The sequence below is a fragment of the Gopherus flavomarginatus genome, chromosome 7 (assembly GCF_025201925.1).
Source record: "Gopherus flavomarginatus isolate rGopFla2 chromosome 7, rGopFla2.mat.asm, whole genome shotgun sequence".
NCBI lineage: Eukaryota > Metazoa > Chordata > Testudines > Testudinidae > Gopherus > Gopherus flavomarginatus.
In genome coordinates this window covers 108,911,605-108,928,273 of record NC_066623.1, presented here as the reverse complement: position 1 = coordinate 108,928,273, position 16,669 = coordinate 108,911,605, and the positions used below count along the sequence as shown (strand labels likewise).

Sequence of the window (16,669 nt, the reverse complement as noted above, 5' to 3'; positions counted from 1 at the left end):
AGGGCAGCCCCAAACAGCCCTGGACCCCGCTCTGATGAGCAGTAGGGCAACCAGGACCCCAGATTATGCAATGCCAGGTGGCAGGGCAGCTGTCACCCTGGACCCACACCCCACTGAACCGGCCCTGCAGCCTTTAGCTCACAGCGGGCTGCAGGTTGAGAACCACTGAAACCACCAAACTCTGAACAGCTATGGCTGGGTAACGATTGGATATAGATCCATACTTCATGGCTTGTGCACATCTCCAATGAAACCCCAGGTATCTGCCAAAATATGTATGTATGCAAGTGAAATCAGTAGAAGAAACATGGGAAATTCCACACTAACTATTTATTATTATTATGTGTTTCGAGAACTGTCAACACTCTAATCTTTTCGTTTATAAACAACCAGTTCTGAGATTAAAGTATGCAGTAAATACTGGACCAAACGCAACAGCACAGCTGAGTTACTGCTTTGAAATTTAATGCTATATGCAACAGTTCTAAATTGCTTACTTAGCTGGAAATCCTCCAAGAATGTGAAGCCACGATGCTCTAAATCAGACCAATCAATGATACAAATCTCTACTGAAAGAATGTATCAAAAGTAGTGAATGCTCCAGCAGAACTAATCTTAGGAATTATACCCCTTTCAGCTCTCCCTTCCACCTATAGCTTACTGCTATTTATTGAAGGGTTATCACAAAAATATAGAGATTAGTAATGAAGTAGAAAAGTTTACCCACGGTTTGACTTGGAACTAAATTATTCTTCACCTCTAAGTGGGAAGGGACGGAGAAGCCACACTTTTTTTTCTCTCTGATTAAAGCTAATGAAAAGCTATTGCTAGAGAATGGAGGTGTTATGCGACCCTAACGGTCCATAGAAATGTTGCCATCCAGTAAGCCCTGATTCCTTGTATGCATTTGTGTGTGACAGGGGATCTGTAGTATAATGGGGTGTTTCTATGAGATTTTTGGGTGTCTCAGATCTATAAACCGGACAACTCATAAAAACAGGGGTCAGGTTCTCAGGTGCCAGCAAAAAGAATACGCTTTCCTTGCCCAGGATATTGGACTGAGATCAGCCACTCATTTCACACAGCTCACCAAACAGTCAGTCATCGGACAGTCATTTTTCTTCACTTCATGTTGCCCAGATCAAGACTGTGCACCATCGTGGGTTAGCTGAATTATTCCTGCAGTTACTACTTAGTTGAAAGCCAGAATGTAGATTCCATATGGAGCTGGAACCTGTCACAGGTCCATACAGAAGAGGTTGCAGGGGGAACTCACAGGAGATTACAGTGCCACAAATGATTGCCTAGACCAATGATACCTGATGTCAGCTGGGTCTCTTAGGCCTGACTGTAATATAAACAATAATTATATATGACCATCTAGAGCAGCAGTTTTCAACCAGAGATCTGGGGCCCCCTGGGGGTCTGCGAGCAGGTTTCAAGGGGTCCGCCAAGCAGGGCAAAAAACTGAAGCCCCACCACATAGGTCTGAAGCCCGGTGACCCAAGCCTTGCCACCCAGGGCTGAAGCCAAAGCCTGAGCAACTTAGCTTCACAAGGTCCCCTGTGGCATGGGACCCTGGGCAACTGCCCTGCTTGCTACCCCCTAACTGGCCCTGGCTCTTATATGCAGAAAAACAGTAGTTGCGGGCCTTGGAGTTTTTATAGCATGTTAGAGGGCCTCAGAAAGAGAAAAGTTGAGAACCCCTGATCTAGAGGCAATATAACCACTTCATTTTGCTTCATGGTAGGTAGGTGGAGGGTTACGTTAAACTATGCACATACAGGTGACCCAGTCATCTGTTCGTTGAAGAGACGACCTTTATGTTAAAGAATAGGCCTTATTTTGTGCTTAATATTCTGTATCTCAAATCAAGCCAAAGCAGGAGACGCTTTCCCTCACACCCCCCAATATTTCAGCAATAATCATGCAGAGGATCATGCACTATGATATCAATATGATTTTTGTACCACAGATAAAGTGGGGAATGGTCTCTTACAGATAAGTTTGTCCCATACTTTTCATGCCGTTCTTGTTTATTTCTTTGAAGCAGAGGGGTTGTTTAACTATTTAACACTGCCAGGTTGTTTCGGCCCAACATTTTGATTTTATAAAGAAAAGGTTTCATAAAATAGAACAAAAATGGAGACAGAGTCCAACGAAAAGGGTCTAATGAGAGTAAGATTGGAACAGCAATGTTTGGAACCCAAACAAAAAAGTATTAAGCTAATGTCTGAAAAGTAGACAATGACACTGACTGCAGACACACAGTGAAACTGCCCATCCTAGCCTCTTTTCGAGTTGAATAAATATCAGAGGAGGAGGAGAGAAGCAATTAGCATAAGTGAAAAAGCAAATAAGATTTTTAAAACTCTGTTTCAACAATCTAAAAGAAGCTGCTACCGATAACAGAGGTAAGGAATTTTTTTTCTGTTAATGTAGGATTTTTACTGTGACAATTTCCCTTTAATGTTACTTGAACATAGGTTATTCTAGCTGAATGTCAGAAATACACCAGTTTGGAATTCAATTTTGGGACACTTAACGTAACATTTTACCAAGAAATGACTGTCCTTTTCCTACATTTCATGGCTCAGTGGGCTTTCAGGCAGGAGATGGTTTTACAGGGATATATCTCTGTACATTCTTTACAGTCCTTATAAAACTGTTTGGATGGAAGGAGCATTCTGATTGCCTGGGGAACTTTCAGTAGGGGTAGGTTAATCTATGTGACCTGCGTAGGGGAGCTGAAACTGCTGTGCAACTTTCTAAACTGTCAACTTCATCTTTCCTCCTGCACTCTCCTCCCCAGAGTGTGTGTATGTGTGTCTCTCTCTCTCATATACACACACACACACACACACACACACACACACTCTCTCTCTCTCTCTCATATACACACGGACACAAAATCTTAGTCTAAGCTAAATAGATACAGATGTGTAATATGAGAAACGGTATGTATCTAAATACACACACATACATTTGCCCCCCTGCTGTAGTGTAGATATAGATACATGCACAAAGACACTAATTATACCTCCCAGAATAAAGAGATTTTCTACACTAGCATTGAACATAGATGGGAATGTTTGGTTATTAGGAGATAGTCACCCTTCTGGGCAATTAAAATTATGTGCCTGCCCACCAGGGGTGTGATCCCTTCCTTTCTGTATTAATGCATATGATGTTATCTAATGATGGCTTATGAGTTACCTAATATAATTGTTCAGGCGTGGAGTTGGAAGGGTGGTTCTTCACTGATTACAAACCCATATTTCACCTCATCCTCCAATGAAGGAAAATTTCAACTGGCTGCTCAGATTTGCTGTCCAGTTCGTGGGGCACCCAAACTCTCCTCAAGCTTCTTCCCCGCTCCCCACCCCCACTTCATGGTCATTCACAGCTGCCCCCACAGCAGAAATTGCCACACATCTATGCAAAGGACAAGCAGAAGAATGAGGTGACAGTTCTTCAAGGAATGAATAAAAATGCAAATTAACAAACACCAAATTTGCTGTAAACATTAAATACTTCAGACATGAAACCTTCTGTGCTACAACAGTGCTTTCAGCATTATCTATTCGCAGCAGCTCCTCTGCTCCTGAGGGTCATAAACATAGAGAGATGGAGCTGGGGAAAAGGCTCTCGTTGAAATTCAGCTCACAGCAAAAGCAATTTCCGAGTGTGCAAAGCGCTGTCAGCAGGCCTGATGTTTGTGTATGAAATATAGACAATATGACTGGCCCATCGGCAGCCACTGTCAGACTGATGGATGGCGCCCGAAAGGAAGTAAAGCGGCTGCCGTTAGGGCCCAGTCTATCAGTTGCTTGAAGGAGATTCGCGGGCTTAATAGAGGTAAAAGTTTCTTCTAATCGGACAAAATTTCCAGCAGTGATCACAAAGAAAATAAAAAGGATGGTGATGTGATACTCAGGGGCCAAGCTAGGCATTCCCAGCTCTGCTGCAAAACAACACAAATCTCACAGGATGAGAACAGTGCACTTCAGTATCATGCCAGATCTGTATCTCTTTCAATGCCATGGAATGTCTTTGAATGCATGGAGAATCTTCCAGCTCACTGTGTGTACAGCAAGTGTTTCCAAGGTCTCACTGCAGCATGCTTGCTCTTCCAAAAATTAGAATGTTGTCATTTTAGCTTCACACTTCATTTTCTTGTGGGTGTGTGGGAGGGGTGCTATTATATACCGAGCCTTGTTTTCATGTTCAGGTGATCAGATCTCGCCTTTGGGCTCTCAAATCAGCTCCTAAAATAGGTACCTACATGTCAATTAGAGACACCACATGCATGAGGCCAATGTCCTTTCAAGGCACTTGCATATGAAAACTGGGTCCAGAGGTTGTTTGCATTGTTATTCTGTGTATATCAACAGTACATGCTGCATACAGGCACATTCACAACAGATTTTTACAGGATACAGGGCAAAATTCCACTCCCTGGATCTCTTATCCCATAACTTCAATCAAAGTTCTGTATGCAAGAAAGATACAGAATATATAACAGAGATCCAATGTGGGGAGTGGAGAGTAGATGTGCCAACTCAGCTGCTAATACATCCGCTAGGTAACTGTGAACACAAAGGGGAGCTGATGAAAAAAGAGTGACCACCTCAAAGCTTAAGTGGTTCAGATCCAAGCAGTAGCCCAGATTGGCACATATTTTGAAGATGCTTGGATCCTCTGCTTTGGTCCATTTCTATTTATGACGGTGTTAAATCCCTGAGATGGGCAGAGAAGATGAAACAAAAATGCACAAAACTCTAAAAGCAAGGTGTGCACATTTCCATTCAAATTTGAGAAAAAGGTTGGGTTTATAAGAGAAGAAAGAAACATTGCAGTTTCTCACTCAAAAACAGGGCCTTTGGTCATTCAAAGAGGGGCCAGTTTTCACAGACTAATGGTCCAATTCTCAAGCAAAAATGCTGACATTTCAGAAACAGGAATTCTGAAATTCCTCTCGGGAAAGATTAAAATTCCATCAAAATCAGGCAACAGTTTGAATTTTGTGAATTCTTGATGTGAAAATGAGAATTTTGCACACATTTTGCAAGAAACATTTCTGAGTTGCAAAATAGTGAAAAATTGCTCCCCCCAAGCATATCTTTTGCACTGGAATCAGTGCAGCTTGAAAGGGCGGTGACAAAGGTCACTTGATGTCATCTTTATACCTCCCAGCCACAATCCCAGGGTGAGAGGAGGACCAGGCTGGTGCTCAGCATAATTTAGAGCGACCCATGGGGGCTTCTGGGCAATTGGAGATTGGTAACATCTTAATGGTGTTGTTTAATTAGACTGTGATCTTCCAAGGAAAATGGTGCAAGCTTCATTCATTGGGCCATTTAAAACTGGTCTAGACCATGCACGATAGGGAACAAGCCTGCACCAGCAATGGTTATAAGGTTTATTATAGTTCTCACCCCACTTTTGTGGAGCACATGATCTTCTTGGCTAATCATTTCCAATATAGCTCCTGCCTGAGCTCCGAGAATGGGCTCTAGCAACATGGCTTTGCTGGTTGCTGCTGGGTATCTGGATAGCTCAGTGGTTTGACTGTTATCCTGCTAAACCCAGAGTTATGAGCTCAATCCTTGAGGGGGCCATTTAGGGACCTGCAGCAAAAATCTGTCTGGGAATTGGTCTTGCTTTGAGCAGGGAGTTGGCCTAGATGATCTCCTGAAGTCCCTTCTAACCCTGATATTCTATGATTCTACCTCTTGCCTGTAGTGAGCTCATAGAATACAGACTTTTCTTCCCTGGAGCTGCCCAAAGTTACACAGTCAGTGGCAGAATCAGGAACTAAAACCACTAAAACAAGGGCCTCACTTGCAAAGTTCAAATCCAGATCTGAGGTTCTGCAACTGTCAGTGATATTTTCCTCACAGGATATGGTTTGTTCTTTTACAGAAGCAGAGACAGCCACAAAGTTCGGATCTAGCTCCCAAAACACTGGCTAGTCTCTGCCCTATAGGGGTCGTCAAGAGGGCTGGTAGTTAGGGTGCTCACATGTGTACACAACAAGAAGATTGGGCTCATCACAAGCCATTATAATATTGTAGGGCCATTCATTTCATGAATGTACTTTAGAACACACCACATGGGAGCATTCCAAAATGAGGGAGGAGGGCACTCTGGCAGAGACTTTTTCAAAAGATTACTAAATCTTTAAAAGGTTTTATGCCAGGCAACTTTCCCATATTACTAGCACATAACGAAAACAACAACTACCCTTTTGAACTCAATCACTAGGCAATTAAAAAATCCAACCAGTAACACTGAGCAGGCAACTAGACACACAGTGAGAGTCTGTATTTCATATTTGAAAACCCCAAATTAGATTTGAAAGGCCACTTTCAGCCCGGAGTTAACGCCAGATTTACCCTCTGCATTGCGGTGATTTGATGAATCTCTTCTATAACCTGATGAGGCTGATTATTTATGATATGTGAGCGACACAAGACCATTGCCCAAAAGGCAAAAGAATAAGGAGCTGTCTTGACCCCAAATGACAAGATTTTCCGTAAAGAATTCTGACAAAAACTTTCTTGATTTAATTTTCTACTATCCCACTTCTGTTTAGGAAATCAAATCAAAAGCTAAATAACTAATAAGCATTAGTAAGAAAAAGAGGGGGAAATCCATCTACAAACAAGTCATTTATTTTAAGACTTAAGTACTGCTGAAATTCCCAGTCAGAAAAAGAAAATGATTTTTAAGGGTGGCGTGGGAGGTATTTTGGAAAACAGGTGTAATTTAAAACAGAATATGATTTTTTGATGAGACTGCCAAAGCAAATGCCCTTGGATAAATGTGTGTATATATATGTTAATTTACATAGAGAAAGAGCTGTCAGGTGAGTCGCCAGCAGAGAGAAGGACAACAATTCATTGGGTAACAACCCTCTTGTTAAGAAAATGGCAGCAAGAGGCAGGATCAAGGGATTTCAGTTTCCCAGCACAAGATAAAGCCTCTGTGCAGCTTTCTTAAAGACACAGCACACATTTTCTATGTTTTTCAATTTGCCTTTTATGCTTTTTCATTTGCCAACAATTTTTAGGGCCCAGCTAAGAATTATTTAGGAAGGCACCAACATGATGGAAACATGTGTAAGTCAACAGAAACATGACTTAACACTTTAGAATAATATTTCTCACTTATCTAGGACTAGAGTTACAACTCTGGATCCAGAATCCAAGTGACCACTTCAAAGTTTCAACGCCATTAAGAACATAACATAAGAATGTCCGTACTGGGTCAGACCAAATGTCCATCCAGCCCAGTATCCTGTCTACGACAGTGGCCAATGCCAGGTGTCCCAGAAGAAGTGAACCTAACAGGTAACGATCAAGTGATCTCTCTCCTGCCATCCATCTTTACCCTTTGACAAACAGAGGCTAGGGACACCATTCCTTACCCATCATGGCTAATAGCCATTAATGGACTTAACCTCCATGAATTTATCTAGTTCTCTTTTAAGCCCTGTTACAGTCTTGGCCTTCACAACCTCCTTAGGCAAGGAGTTCCACAGGTTGACTGTGCGCTGTGTGAAGAAGAACTTCCTTTTATTTGTTTTAAAGCTGCTGCCCATTAATTTCATTTGGTGGTCCCTAGTTCTTATGGGAACAAGTAAATAACTTTTCCTTATTCACTTTCTCAACACCACTCATGGTTTTATATACCTCTATCATATCCCCCCTTAGTCTCCTCTTTTCCAAGCTGAAAAGTTCTAGCCTGTTTAATTCATTCATTCAACTCATTCAGGTGCAGTGGTTCAGTCTAGACCCTTTATATAGCACCTATATTCTGAAGAGCTGAAAGTATTTTTCATTTTTCTTAAGTGACTGGTGATTTTGGGTTGCCTGGATTTCTGTATGCCCATTTTGATATCTACCTCAACATCTTTACAGAAAGTGCTGAAAATCTGAAAATCAAGCCGTTTAGAATGTCTCCAGTTGAGCACCCAAAAAATCAAGAGAGGCTCTCATTCTTACAACACTCTTCCGAGGTAGGTAAAGGCATTTAGGAGAAAGACCATGTCTAAGGTAACAACAAGTCAGGCACACAACTCACTCCCATTTTCCGGTAACACCCCTAGATCCAACATCCTATGCATGTGTGCAGTTGGAATGAAAGCTTGTAGTATGAGTTACTCATTGTCCATTTGACAAGATTCGCTAACTTGTCCAGTATGAAGATTTCGGAGATCAGTTTTGGCTTCCATTGCCAATAAAATGCGCCCTGGACATTAACAGACTCCATCTTTTCATACACAAAAATTAATCAGATCTTTTACAAAATTAAAATATCACCTCAAGTTTTGAAGAAATGAGATCTTTAAAAAAAATAGCAATTTCTCCCATACTCCCCAATATTTTTTGTTAAGCTTAAAAGTTTTACTGCTTTTCTAACAATAAACCACAAAAGCAGCAATGAATTCTGAAATGGTGATGGCAGGACTCTGGGAGCATGGACATCACCACAAACATAACCAGTGTGTGAGTGGTCTAATACTTTCAATGGGACTCGTGGCATACTGATTACACCATACAAATCATGCAGTTTCCTTAATCAGCTCCTTGTTGTGGTTTGACTATTAATCATAGAATTATAGAAATGTAGGGCTTGAAGGGACCTTGAGCAGCACTGAGGCAGGACCAAGTAAACCTAAGACCATCCCTCACAGGTGTTTGTCCAACCTGCTCTTAAAAACCTCAATTGACATGGAATCCACAACCTCCTTTGGAACCCTGTTCTAGTGCTTAACTACTATTAGGCCTGGTCTACACTGGATAACGTAGCTGAAGTTGACGTACTTAGAACTACTGTGGTAAGTCGATGGCTGACGCTCCCCCGTCAACTCCACCTGCGCCTCTTGCCCTGGTGAAGTACCGGAGTTGATGAGAGAGCGCTCAGCAGTTGATTTATCATGTCTAGACTAGACACGATAAATTGATCCCCACTGGATCGATCGCTGTCCGTTGATCCAGCCAGTAATGTAGACAAGCCCTAAGAGTGATAAAGCTTTTCCTAATATCTAACCTAAATCCCCCTCGCTGCAGATTAGGCCCATTACTTGTTCTCCACATCCATTGAAGATAGGATAACAACTGATCTTTGTAACAGCCTTTAACAGACCTAACATCAGGTCCCCTTTCAGTCCTCTTTTCTCCAAACTAAACATGTCCAGTTTTCTAACATTTCCTCCGAGGTCACGATTTCTAAACCCTTTATCATTTTTGTTGCTCTCCTCTGGAGTCTCTCCAATTTGCCCACATCTTGCTTAGCGTGTGGTGCCCAGCATTGGACAAAGTACTCCAGCTGAGGCCTCACCAGCGGGACAATTACGCCCTGTGTCATATGATCCAAGGTTGACATGAGCCCTTTTCACCACTGCATCACTTTGTTGACTCATATTCAATTTGTGATTTACTATAGCCCTCACATTCCAGCAGCCCTACTGCCTAATAATAATACCTATTTCTTATATTGTATTTTTTCTAATCAGTAGATCTCAAAGCACTTCACAATCTTTAATGTAGTTATCCCCAAACACCCTTGTGAGGTTGGGAAGTATTAATATCTCCATTTTACTGATGGGGAAGTGAAAGGCTACCTGAATTGCCCAAGGTCACACAGGAAGTTTGTGACAGAACAGGGAACTGAATCTAGGTCTACACAAGGCTAGTGACCTAGCCACTGGGCCTTCCTTCCTTTGTGTCTACCTGGCTGGGTGTCTGATTGTTATTTCAGTTGCATGCTCCACAGCTCACAATTGCCTGTTTCTCCAGCATGAAGCCATTGCAGCCAGAAGTTGATAATCACACTGGAGTTTTGCAATTGACTCTAATGGCAGTTGGTTCGGAGCCTAAATTCTCCAATAGTACTGAACAATGCAGACATTTTTGGCAATAAATTTTCCATTTTTGTCAAAAAGTTTGTTTTTTGTAAAACGAACACAATCTTTCGACAAAGGCTCCAAAAATGTTACGAAAAAAAACCCCTTGTTTTCTTTCATATTTTTCATGGAAACATAAAGCAAATTATTCAACCAGCTCTGGAAAGGATACAAGTATCACAGGAACAGAACCTCTGCTGGTGCAAACTGACACAGCCCCAGTGTAATCCACAATCACATGTCTAGTACAAAATATTACACGTCAAATGGTATTTCCTTGGTACCACCATATTAGACATGAGAAACTGCTTGAAATGTCCCTGCCACTCTACATGTGCAGCAGAAGTCTGAGGCTGCAGGCTCTGTACTCCATTGTGCCTTTGTGGGACGAACAATAGAATCTATTGTCTGTGGACTGATAATTAGTAATGGAAATGTTTCAAAAATATGTCACTCCAAGGCTCCTTGTGAAAAGTGCCCTTTTCTCGTCCACGAATGACTTAAGAGCATCTCTGATCAAATAGTGGGATTCTTCAAATCCTAATGTTAAAGAAAATGACTGGCAAAATAGAAGGACATGTTTCTTAGTAAGAAGTTGTGTGGATAGGGCAGGAACCACACTTGACTGGCTGCGGGGGTGGACTAGATGATCTAACAGATCATTCCCAGATCTATTGTTTCTGAGTCTACGGTAATGAGAAACACAATTATTTGCAGTTCACAAACACACCCTATAGTTTTTTTGCTGTGACTGTGGCTCTGCTGGGACCTGGTGTAAAGTGCTGTCCACCTCAATTGCCATTGACTTAAGAATGTAAGAATGGCCATACTGGGTCAGACCAAAGGTCCATCTAGCCCAGTATCCTGTCTGCTGACAGTGGCTAGTGCCAGGTGCCCCAGAGGGAATGAACAGATCCATCTCCTGTCACCCATTCCCAGATTCTGGCAAACAGAGATTAGGGACACCATCCCTGCCCATCTTCGCTAATAGCCACTGATGGACCTATCCTCCATGAATTAATCTAGTTCTTTTTTGAATCCTGTTATAGTCTTGGCCGTCAGTACATCCTCTGGCAAGGAGTTCCACGGGTTGACTGTGCCTTGTGTGAAAAGGAGTTGAAGCTCTCAACACTTTGTGGAAGGTGGTCAGTAACTCAAAGCATTGGGTCCTATAGATGTATTCCAAACCATTATCAGGCATTTGATCAGAAACAGGCAACATATTTTATTTAAGGATTAGTCAGAGAGCAAGTATTCACTCCTACATTTTGTGACGTGAGATGTGAAACATCTATAGTTATTGCACTTGACTTTCCTAATAAATATATTCTTATTCTGTGTAAAAAAAATCCAGCTATTCTAGTTTTCTGTAAGTGATGCTGGACCATCCTTCCTCTCTATCCACTACAAACACTTATAGACAATAAAAAGGCTCAGGAAAAATGGAAAATAGAGATGGTGGAGGGTACAATAAGGAGAGACCAAATGGGTCACCTTCACAACACACCATATAATCAGAGAATCCCCTTGGTTATTTCTGTCCTCAGTGTACTTTGGATCAGGCACCTATTCGCCTACAGAGCAGAAGGATTATCCTTTTGTTGACATTTTACTCTTGGGCCTGATAAAAGCCACGTTTTAGACCTATCACACCCTGGCAAATAAATAAATAAATCAGAAGAACAACAACATTTTCTTCCCTGTTCAAACTTCAGTGAATTTAGTGATTTAATTTCTGGCCCAAATTTTAGGCTGCATGCATGGCATACATTATTTGGAGAGCTCCATTTGGATACACTTGTTGTATGGCTTCATGATTTTTACTCATTTCCATAGCTCTTCTAAAACCATCACCTTGTTCCTCAAACACCATCCAAGAAAAAGGACTACTCCCTATTTAATATCTGAAAACGGAACAGAATGATAGAGATACTTGTATTTCTTTCTAACACCAAATTATAAATTCAACGACGCAGGAAACTGTACAACTATCAGCCTCGTCAGCTTTACTTCGGATGGACTCAAGGACTCAGGAAGTCTGAGCAGCACAGCAATTAAAATTACAAACAACTCTCCCATCTCATGTAGTTTGGATAGTCCCTTCAAAAGGGACTGGGACTCAAGATCATCAAAGTGCACGTCAGGGACTCATTACCCCATGTTTTAAGTCAGGGGTCCCCAAACTTTTCCATACTTTGATCCCATATTACCTTTCCCGTAGTTTCAGGAGCCTCCCTCCATTTAGTCATAAAAAGGGGAAGGTGGTTCCTGTGGATAGCTGCACACAGGAAGCCATTTGCAGCAGACAACAACTTAATTGAACCTAAGCACTTGTGAACAATAGGATGCTGTTAATTTTGTATACCACCAGATGGTGATCTTAATATACACTAACTACACATACATATATACAGACACTGCTTTTGAAATATAATTCTCATAACAGTTGTGACCCTCCCTCAGACTGAGAGCCTATGGTTAGTTAGAGCAAATTCCAAAACCAAAAAGGCTGGTAAGTAACAACTCAGCCACCTAATAATACTTACCTCTTCTCAGGATTCATCCTGCAAGGTGCTGAGCGTTGGGGACTGAAATACGAAACAACGGAACCGTTAGAGCAGGGATTCTTAACCTTTTTCATACAAGCATCATGCGGGAGCTTCCCTCTCGTTGAGCTGGGACTCTCTTCCCATTTCCCAACATGAGAAGGGCAGGATGACCTGTGTTCATGACACCCCTGGTTGAGAATCATGCTTTAGAAAGTTGTGCTCTCCTGAGCTACCTAGCCCAGTTTTGCAGACCTACCACAAGAAAAGCAAATCATCTCAGTAAGCTTGTGATAAACATCCAAACATTTGGATGCTTATCCCACCTGAACCTCTAACCCTTCTAAGGTTTACTCCTCATTTCCAACAATGGGCCATATTCATGGGTTCTCTGAATGCCACTCCATTGATGTTTAACTGGCTTATGGCTGCTCTGTGTTGATGGAGTCTCATCAATCAGCTAGAACATATTGGTAAATTTGGCCCACTATCTCACATATTTGCTATTATATATTACTGAAATGGATGTGCTCAGATGTGAAAATATTGTCCATGTCTTTTATTTGGTAAAGAATCTATAGGCAAATTATGGGGAGCTATAGGCAATTTATGGGAAAATTGCAGTGAGCAGTTATAACAAAACTCTGGGTGGGGAGGGGCAGGGGCCAAGAAACCACCTCTGAGCTTTGAAATCTCTCTGGATCAAAACTTATTTCAACTAAGCAAACCTGAAAGAATGAATGAAAATCACTGCTAAGAAAGTTACTAACTAGATGTATTTACTGACCAGTGGTTTGTCAGTTAGAGTGTAAAACATTATCAAGGGAAAACCTGAGCATTTGCTTGTTTTTCTCTAAATAACCTTAAAACCCATGTCCAGATCTGATAAACTTTGCCAAAGAAGAAAAAGCAAACATATTTGTTGTAGTTGTACTTTTTGTCATTCATCCCTATCAATAACTTCCAGTGCTTGGAATTTATGCACAGTATTTAATAAGAGTCAGTGTGACTGTGGAAGGTATCTCAGTAAGATGATATGTGTCAAAAAGTGATCATGTTACAGTATGATGGATTAATATGAAGAAACAGTTTGAAGGCAAGGTATTCATCCTTTCTTCATGACAACACTAATAAATTTGTTTCAGTTCTGAAATTAATTTTCTAATAGTAAGAAAGGTCAGAATGAACATGGGGAATATGAGTCTTTTTGCCATCTTTAACAAATTAGCCAAAGCAGGCCTGTCACATCAAAAGGGATAACACTTTGAGTAATAAATATTAGTACCGATTAACTGGTCAAAGTCAATTATTTTCAGGAACTGATATATCCAGAAGGTATGGTTCCACTGATTTTATTTTTACTTCATTTTATTCCACTCTATCCTATTTGCTGCTCGGCTTTTTCAGAATTGGACCCAGTAAGAGCTTTCTCAGAACGACATCTATTAGATGGAATGTGACTTGAACATACTATATCTCTAAGACAGCTCTAAGACAGTGTTCAGATGGAAAATCTATTTTGATGGTTAGACAACATCTCCAGAAAAAGAGAAAAAAACCCACAGTAGTTTATATTACACAGTTAGGTTTAGACCTCAATTCAGGAAAGGATGATGAGGGACGCTTTCCTGAATTGGAGCTTTGGAACACAAGCAATGGTTATGTAATTAAATGGAGGACTGGAAATGCTTTGAAATGCACACAATAAATGACATGGATGTCCATGCTTCTGTAGATTGGTGGAATCATGTCTGGGTTTCCTCCAAAAGGGTGAGGAGCTACTCTGCAGCAGGGTACAATAGCATTGTTGTGAATTAACATCTAGTTTCAAAATCTTGTCCTTTAAACCACAATAGAACAAAATCATTATCATCGCTGGATTTAAATAGGTTTGACTGGAAATAGTAGCTTGTAAGTGACTCTGTGTCTCTGAGTTGACCTGCCCTGCTGGGCACTGCTGGTATTTTCTATCTCTGGGTGTCTGAAGTCTGGTTTCTGACAGTTTGGGCTATAGGAACCAAAAAAATGAATCCAGACAAGGGATTATAATCCATTGTGATCTTTGTCATTCATCACAGGGCACAGCAGATGTTACAGCATCCTCTCTTTTGTAGTCCCTCACAGTCTTTCTAAAAGAAAAACAAAATTATCCCCCCTCTTATCTGGAAAAGATTAAATGCCATGCAAAAGGGGGACCCACACTACTTAGAACATGGCTTTTTTTCTTCTTACATCCACAAAGACTTAAAATGTCTATGTGAGCTAGTCCCAAACCTGTTGAGGAAAGGCTGGTAAGTCTTATGAGCAAAGCAGCTTTAGAAAGCTATCACAGTATTATATGACTTTAAATACAGCTTTCAGGGGTAGTAGGACTGGAAAACTACAAGTGAAAAATCTCTGTAGTCTACCATAGTTTCAAAGCCAGCCCAGATCTGTAGTGACTGGAAGTTGTCATCATACATAGCTGGGTCTCTGTGTGAAATGAGTTCTGGTTTTAATATGAAGGACAAGTATCTACATCACTAAAACACCACCCTCTTCTCCCGTGCACTGGAAGTCTCATCTGAAAAGGCCAAAGGAATTATGAAATCCCCTTTTAATGTTATAGATGAACCCTTTGGGTCAAGTGAGGCATATTGGCAAGGCAGGGAATATTTGAAATGCTTTGCCTACTCAGTACCTGTTCTGTGCATCAAAAGATGATTTCAACCTTCTTTTATCAGCATCGAGTTCTTTGTAAAAAATGAGCTATTGCAATAAAACTTTATAGTTTGCAAAAGTATAATCCATTTAAATATCCGCTTCTTTCAACCTCAAAAAGATTGCTAAGTATTTGAACTTTTCAGCAACCTTTAAAACAGTGGTTCTCAAACTGGGGTTGCCTTGCCTTGTCTGCAGGTCCAGCCGATCGCAGCTCCCACTGGCCACGGTTCGCTGCTGCAGGCCAATGGGGGCTGCTGGAAGCGGCAGCCAGCAAGTCCCTCGGCCCGCACCGCTTCCAGCAGCTCCCATTGGCCTGGAGCAGCGAACCTCAGCCAGTGGGAGCTGCAATCGGCTGGACCTGTGGACGGGGCAGGTAAACAAACCGTCCCAGCTCATCAGGGTCTTTCCCTGCACAAGCGGCGACCCCAGTTTGAGAAACTCTGCTTTAAAAGGAGCTCACCCGACCGTGGCTGATGCTATGGGAAAAGTTAAGAAAACTCCCATAATGCTCTCAGACAACTGTGTAACGCAGCAGGCATGGTGGTGGTGAGGGCTGACTTCTGAAACCTGCTGCTGTCACTTGATGGCATGAAAACTGATTATCCTGGTCTCTGTCTGCACAATTACAGGCATTTTTACAGGCTAAATACATTTGCCAGCTAAATGCTGCTTTTCAGTCCACGCTTTGACTTAGTTATTGCCAGATGCATATGAGGCCTTAACATGGTGGGTTACCCTGTCTGTGGCTCAGTTTCCCCCGCTGAAACCTGGGGATAACAACCCTTACCCATCTCCCAGTGGCCTGAGAGGATTAATTCATTAGGGTCTCTAAAGCTGTTGAGATCCTTGGATGTAATACGTTATAGCAAGGCACAACGTTGGGTTTTATAAGGTCATCTTTATTATACTTGAAGGCCAGTACCACTAGTATATTCTCAAGTGATTCATCATGGCCATGGTTCTAAACCTGTGGAGTGAGCCTAGATCCCCAGGAAAGGGCTCCTGGTATGGTAAAGGTTGAAAACCACAGGCTAGTCTAATTTTAAATAATTTAAGAGATGAGGATTCTATTTTTCGCTTGGAAGAATATTCCAGTCTAATAGATCTCACTACTAGGGAAGTTTTCCAATTCAATTCTTCCCATTAACTCCTAATTATAAACCCTTGGCCGACCCTAAATAATCCCTCTCTCATTGGTGCTTATCCAAGTCAAAAAGCTAGGAGCGAGCACAAAGTTAGGTGGCAGGGAGGGGGGAGAAATACGTTGGATTCTGATAATCGCTCTTCTTAGACTAAAGGGTTTCCAATTTATTACAGTTAGAAGGATTTCTGCAGTACAGAGCAGGCGATATCAGTCCATATGCATTAACACCACGAGATTGGTCTCTCTATTATGATATCGGCATTCTTCCAAAACAGACAGCAGTGTGACTAATCTCAAAGCTCCAAAAAGAAAACATCTCTTCTCTGTTTGGCCTCTGAAATCTTCTAAATATTTAAAAATTCT

The 16,669-nt window shown here is 41.5% G+C and overlaps 1 protein-coding gene across 2 annotated transcripts in view; it reads right to left on the bottom strand.

Annotated features, from left to right (window-relative positions):
- Nucleotides 1-16,669, bottom strand: part of AGBL4 (AGBL carboxypeptidase 4) — a 1,420,515-nt gene that overhangs the window by 187,473 nt on the left and 1,216,373 nt on the right. The gene's annotated exons all lie outside the window — the stretch shown is intronic.